The sequence below is a fragment of the Leuciscus leuciscus genome, assembly GCF_965113295.1.
Source record: "Leuciscus leuciscus genome assembly, chromosome: 8".
NCBI lineage: Eukaryota > Metazoa > Chordata > Actinopteri > Cypriniformes > Leuciscidae > Leuciscus > Leuciscus leuciscus.
The window spans coordinates 18,660,403-18,667,058 of NC_138732.1; positions in this window are offsets into that span (position 1 = coordinate 18,660,403).

Below are 6,656 nucleotides of genomic sequence, written 5' to 3' on the forward strand. Positions count from 1 at the left end.
TCGTTTTCGTTATGTTAGATTTGGAAAGAGATAAGTTGTCATAAAAGACGGTAAGTGTTAAAGAAGCGCAGTTGTAGCAGGAACAGTGACGCCAGCGCAGTCGCGCTTCTCACTAACATCTCACTGGGTTGAGATTTGAGTTCAAACGAGATCTAGGCGCGTCCTCTAGCGCCCCATCAGCAGGTGTTAATTGTAAAAACAAGTATAGCCCAGTAAAATACATTTAGTATCGGATAATCAGCGATGTTCTAGGTTTGTGTGTAGCCGTATGGCCTGACGTGAAGAAGAACTTTTCTCAACACTATATTTTAACAAATTTTGGATTTGATAATTCTTGGTTGGAATAAGACATCATATCATATCATATATCATATCATATATCATATCATATCATATCATATCATATCATATCATATCATATCATATCATATCATATCATATCATATCATATGTTAATGGTGTTACATCGGTTTCTAAAGCATAAAGACGTGGGCAATAACGACCTAAGTGGCTTTAGGTGTGACATAATCAGGATATTATTAATTGTAGCTCCCCTGCTGGCTGCACCACAAAACATGATGGTTATTTTTACAATTGTGTATTATACACGTTTGGTTGTCCTTTTATTAGCGTCTTTATGTTATGTTATATCTTACAAGTACCAAGTCATGGCTTTCAAGCACTAACCTCTGCCGCCTTCTTTTATGGCTGCTGGTGACATTTGAGTTTTTAATGTTAGCCTACACACCGTGACCTGTACAATAGCCATGCTGAGAGAGCATTAATGATATTGTAGGTCCATGCACAGTGGCTCTGAATGTTTTCAAAGCAGAAAGGAGATAGTGAATGGAAGACATTCAGTCAGTTCCTGCAGGGCTTGGAAATTCAGCTACAGGTATCAATTCACAATTTATATAAGGTAGATTTTTAACCAAACGTTTTAATTCTGGACGAGGATGTTTTTCCATGAATGTCAGGTCAGACAGATTTTAGAAATTTTTTTTTTTTGTGTGTGTGATTGCGCTATATTTTAAGTCAAGAGATGTATTCTTCTCAAACCTGTTCTCATTGTGACCACTTACCTCATATAGTGTGACAACATGCCCCACCCCAGAGCTATTTGACTACCGTTCAAACGTCTTGTCTCTACGATTTAAAAATATAGATATAAATAAATGATAGCCTACTTTTATTCAGCAAGGATGCATTCAATTGATCAAAAGTGACAGCAGGCCCATAGACAGTTTCAAAACAATTTGTCAAATAAATGAAAAACGTTCTATTCATCAGCGAATCCTAAAAAAAATTATCCAGGTTTCCACCTAAATATTAAGCAGCACAATAGTGTGCAACATTGATAATAATAATACATTTTACTTGAGCAGCAAATCAGCATATTGGAATTATTTCTGAAGGATTCACAGAAATTTCTGTTTTTACTTTATTTTCTAACTGTATTTATACTGTAAACCCTACGTTGTGGGACATGGCAATACCAGAAATCCTTGTCCTTGTGGGGACATTCTGGTCCCCATGAGGAAAACAACTTATAAATCATATTAAATTATGTTTTTTGAAAGTTTTCTGTGATGGTAGGTTTATGTTTAGGGGATGGAATATACAGTTTTTACAGTATAAAAACATTATGTCTAAAGTCCCTAAAACATGCAAACCCAAAATTAGCATTAGCATTGAATAATCACCAAAAGAAAAATCATTTTAAGAAGAGGAGTCATATTTGGCATTTTATTTGTTTTACATTTCATTTTGTCTTTTATTTCATGAAGAAACCCTTTAAAAAAAAATGCACTAAACAGAATTTGGTAAAATATCTATTTTAAACCCTGTCTCGTCACCCCCCTTCATCACAGTCCCATTTATAGGCCCCAGTGACTCCAATTGCCATGGTAACCATGCATCACATAGGGCAATAGCACCATTTAAACAGAAATATGAATTGTAATATCTGCCATGTCAGAAGAACATGTTTTTTTTGTGCTTGTCTTCCCGTTGTCTCTTGGGTCATGGGGTGGCGTCTCCTTTCCTCTCCTGCTCGATAGCTGAAAACAGAGAAAAATTAAATGTAAATAATGTTTATTAATGCTTCGGCAGGATATTGTGTCAGTAAAGCTTCATAAGAGAGACAGAGATGTGTGTGAAGGACGATCGTGTCAGGGAGCGTGGCATTATTGCAAATAAGATGCTTATTCACATGGGAAATTCTGCATGCAGGCTTAGGTCTGCACTGCAATGCTGATGAAGGACTTTGAACTGACACCTATCTGCTGACATAAGAAGCTGAAAAAAAGAGGTTGTGTGCTGAGCAGTGTGAGAGTGCAAGAAAAATAGAGATGGATCTGGGGATTCAGGGATGGAAGAGAAACAAATGGCTCTAACACAATTATAAAGAGAGAAGATAGACAGAACACTGCAGATGTGGAGAAGAGAGACATACACCACACCCAAACTGAGTGGACACACCGTATGCTGTAATGTAACAGACACTCACTCTCTTTGGTGGGCAAAGGGTTCTTCTCTTTTGTCTCAGTCTTCTTCAGCTTGGTTTTGTCAAACCTGGCGATTTCTGTGAGGTCTGGCTTGTCAGACATGCTTGCTGTCAGTAGAGATGACAGATGTGACTTAAAGAGCATTGACCTTGTTTTTGTCTTTTGCGTTTCATACAGGAAAATTCACACTTTATTTCAGTCATTTCACAGACAGTCTTCAAATATATTTGATTAAAATACAGAGAAATATTACTGATGTTATTTTAGTCCAAATGTGTTAAACCATCAAATCACTACATTTCAATGTTGTTTGGCAAAGTCAGCCTGATGCTGAGGGAAGAAATGTCCCCATTCTCTCTAGACATGTGATGGTAGCATGTAGCACACGTGTGTTCCAGCATGCGTGTATCATGTTCAGATGCTAACCGCCCACCTAGCCAACTCTCCATGCATCTTAATACGTCTCTACCAGCACATTTCCCTCTTTAACTTCACAGAATGTCTATTTCCTTTATTAAGTCTTAGTCTTTGTTCTTTTCTACATTGCTTCATTCACGTTATGGATGACTACACCATTTTAGCATGCAGGCAGCCTTTTCTTTCCACCTGCTAGACTGCAGTGTCTACCTCACAGGATAAATAGCCATTCATTTTCCTATATCCCCCTGTCTCTCCTCACTCTCTGGCTGCCGCACCTATAGCCAATGTGAATTTGCCATGTCTAGCTGTCACAGTCATCACGCTCCTTAAACCCACAAGCACATTCAGAGAGAGGAGGATGGCTATTGTTATGATGGATAAAGGACTTACCGTAGGGCACAAAGTGTCTGTATCCACTGGCTTGGTAGAAAGAGAGGAGGACGGCGTGTCTGCTGAGATTACCCAGGCTGCGTCTGCTGGTGTCTGTGTATCCGATAGGGCGTGGAATTTTGAGGAGAGAGCGAGAGAGAGAGAGAGAGAAGGAGGGAGGGAGGGAGGATGCTGGAGAGATTTAGTCAGCCTACCCCTTCCATCCCATCAAGTTCATATTCATGCTCCGCAGAGAACAGACATTCAATGCCTTTACGTGTTGGAATGATGAATTAATAAAGATGGAATATGACAAACAGAGTGGGCACAAGGGCATGTGGTTTTGGGATTGCAGGGTTCGGTCACAGCAGTGTCCCAGCTGTCTGGTTGGGGGCTGGGATGTCATACTGCCTGAGACGCTGAGTCATGTCTCATTTTAACATGTGCCCCCCGCTGAGCCAAGGGGAAGCACCATTTAGCTCTTCTATAATTATATCTATCGTTTTGAATATAGCTGTATGTGAAATCCTAGAAATTAACCATGCAAATTGAGATCAAGTTAAATGTTGCAATATTATTGGGTATATTGTATATTGTATAGTAGTATATGCATGCCTCTGAGGCTAAAATGACTGCATTTACTTAGAAATTAGCTTGGTTTGATTACTTAGTCATACTTGGTGATTTCAATTACTTAGTCATAAGGTCTCACATAGTGTGACATCATTTCACATTTCAGTTGGACTAGTCAGCAGACTTCAAAAAGCACAAAGTACATAATGTTGAGCACAACAGTTGTACTGCATAATATTTTTGTGGAAATATATATGCATTCAAAATAATAATAATTGTTTCTTGAGCAGCAAATCAGCATTTTAGGAGGATTTCTGAAGGATCGTGTGATACTGAAGACTGGAATAATGATGCTGAAAATTCTTTCACACTTTCACATTTGCTCATTTATTTTCTTTACACCAATTCTCTTGTCTTTGTCTGTTCCCATTTGTCAATTGATTTGCTTAATTTCTTTAACCCTTATGTCCTGTAGAGATCCGCTGCACTTCCTAATTGGTTGCGGGTCACAGGGACCATAATGATTAAAGTGTGTCAGTAGAAATTAATTATGAAATAAATGTTTTTTTCCTGGTAAATATATTTGACCGTTTATCCTGAGATTATTAAACACTAACCCCTCGATTTTCTATAATGTATACTCTTAAGAAAAATGGTTCTAAACAGTTCCAAATGATGGTTCTTCGGCTTGTAACAATAGCAGAACCCCTTTTGGTGCTAAATAGGACCCTATTCATGAGGTTCCATAAAGAACCATGCTTTTAAAGTGCTATATACTTAATGGTGTTATAAATAATCTTTTCAATGATATTTATTTTCATTAATATTACTATTATTACTATTATTTTTGATAAATTATTGATTAATATTGTTTTTTTTTAGCCATCTATCTGCCTGTTCTTATATCTGAAAAAAGGTAAAAAAAACAAAAAACAGCATGTTGTGTCAATTAGGTAGGCTTCTTTTACTTTTTTACTGCAGATGATGAGGTTATGGTACATGACAGAATCTGAAATACACAACTGAGTTTAGTGTTACATTGTGTCTCGTCCATTTGATTATGTAAAAACAATTATGTTAATGAAGGCCAAAATTAGCAAAAAGTCATGGTATAGCTTTAAGGGTTTTATTTATTTATTTATTTATTTATTTTTGTGTGACTGGGTATAAAGAACCCCGAAACTCTAACACAAAGAACCATTCCATTACAGTACTAAATAGAACTACATGTAAAGAACCCTTAAAGAACCATCTTTTTTTAGAGTGTAGGTGTGCACATTTAAAAAAAACAAGGATTATGCATCTCTGTTGTTTGACAAAAAAAATAAAAGAAAAAAATAATTCACAATAAAAAACATTTTATGTTTTCCAAAATAGTAACATCAAACACAAAATAGTAACACTAATCAAAATTCAAAAGTGCTTTTTACTGCTCACTCTCAAACTAGGCAAACTAACTATGTGCAAATAGATAGTCCCATCCTACAGGCCACAAGACAGTCAGACACACAGCCTCTGCTCATAGTACCATTAATCCCAGTGGGAAACTGCAAGAGAGTGTGTGTGTCCGTGTGTGTGTGTGTGTGTGTGTGAACGTGGAGCTCAAGTATGGTAACCCATACTCAGAATATAGTGCACACACATTAGGTGTAGTAGTGAACACCCACATCCAGAGCAGTGGGCAAGCATTTTTGCTGTGGCGCCCAGGAAGCGATTGGGGGTTAGATGCCCTGCCTAAAGCCTTGGTTATACTTTCGCCTGGCTCCGCAGCGCGAGTCTCCGCAGACTGCGCGCGCACCTCCGCAAACGGACGAGGCGTTTATACTTGACGCGCTCGCCGTTGTACTATTCTGTGAAACGATAGGGGGCGACTCGAGTAATTGTCCTCTAAACCATCAGGAATCAGCGGTGAGAAGAAGAAAGCTACACACGTGACAATGTTTATTTTAGTACACCACCACCAATACCACACTACAAAAAGAATCGTGTAAAACCCAGTAAACCCTGAGATTATTACTCGTGACAATAAAACAAAATATATGGATATGAGAATGTGTATACAATATAACTAAATGAACAATCTCTAACATATTTTCTAATTTCACTAAACATTTCATTAAGTTTTCGTGAACATTTGTATTAATCATGGACCTTTATGTTCATTAAAAATACTTTTTATGCTATTGAATGCTCATTTTTTAAATGTAAGCAACTAATTTAGACGTGTAAACTGGGTACCGGTGTGGTGAGAAGTTCGAGCTCGGCCAGATTCGGCTCGAAGTCGTTCATCTTCGGATGCGGCGCCGTGCGCGTTGTTACAAAATCTGCCGTGCACACCGCCAGGTGAAATGGGCCCTTGCGCACCCAACGCGCGCGACCGCCCACACCGCGATGACGTCATTTTTGACGCGCGCACCTTTGCGCTCGTGCGGACGCGTCGAGTATAAACCAGGCTTAAAGGCCAATTTATACTTCTGCGTCGGGTGCGCGTAGAAGGTACGGCGTAGCATACGCATTGACGTGTACCATACGTCGTGCCCTTCGCCGTACCCTGACGCGCACCTCCTCAAAAATGTAACTACGCGTCGCGGCGACGCGGACCGCAAGATCTGTGATTGGTCGGCTGGATAGCATCGCGTTTCCTCCTATGCATTTCCGGAATGATCTTCTGCACTCTGCACCGCCCGCCCGCCATTTTTAAATTCCGAAGATCAGTGAAGAGCCATGGAAATAGACCAAGTGACCGAGAGATTGCTTGAAGAAGTGCGGAATTACAGCCATCTGTAT